Genomic DNA, 576 nt, shown 5'->3' on the forward strand with positions numbered 1-576 from the left:
TTTAAAAAGACTTTGAAAACATTTCTCCTTGAACATTGTTTTTATAGTATAGATGAATTCTTCTTGTTTGGGGATAAATCCTAGTTAATATCAATATTACCAGATAATTCAAGAATAAGTGACTTGTTGAGCTTATACCAGCATGCTATGAATGTATACTGCGCAGTTCTCTTCTGCTTAAAGGAATCAAGACACCATGTTGGATGTGATAGAAAGGACATCATGAGATGGAGGGACGTCTACGTAGGCCGCTTAGAGAGAGATAGAGAATACCAGGCCATCAAGAAGGGCACCAATCTGCTGAGAACATCACATTAGCTATCAATATCATTATTCTAAGGCCACGCCATAGCTTAAGCGATTAGTCGCTGGCTTCCCACCACTGTGATCTGAGCAAGTGGGATTTGTGATGGACAAAATGGCGCTGGGGCAGGTTTCCTCCGAGTACTTCGGTTTCCCCTGCCAATGTTCATTCCATCAAATTCTCCACAAATAAGAATGTAAAAAATTGTAACTATTGTAATTTTAATCTACTTATATATCAAATTGTTAATATTCAGAATTAACTTGACTTGT

Source organism: Cryptotermes secundus, unplaced genomic scaffold (genome assembly GCF_002891405.2).
Source record: "Cryptotermes secundus unplaced genomic scaffold, Csec_1.0 scaffold4515, whole genome shotgun sequence".
NCBI lineage: Eukaryota > Metazoa > Arthropoda > Insecta > Blattodea > Kalotermitidae > Cryptotermes > Cryptotermes secundus.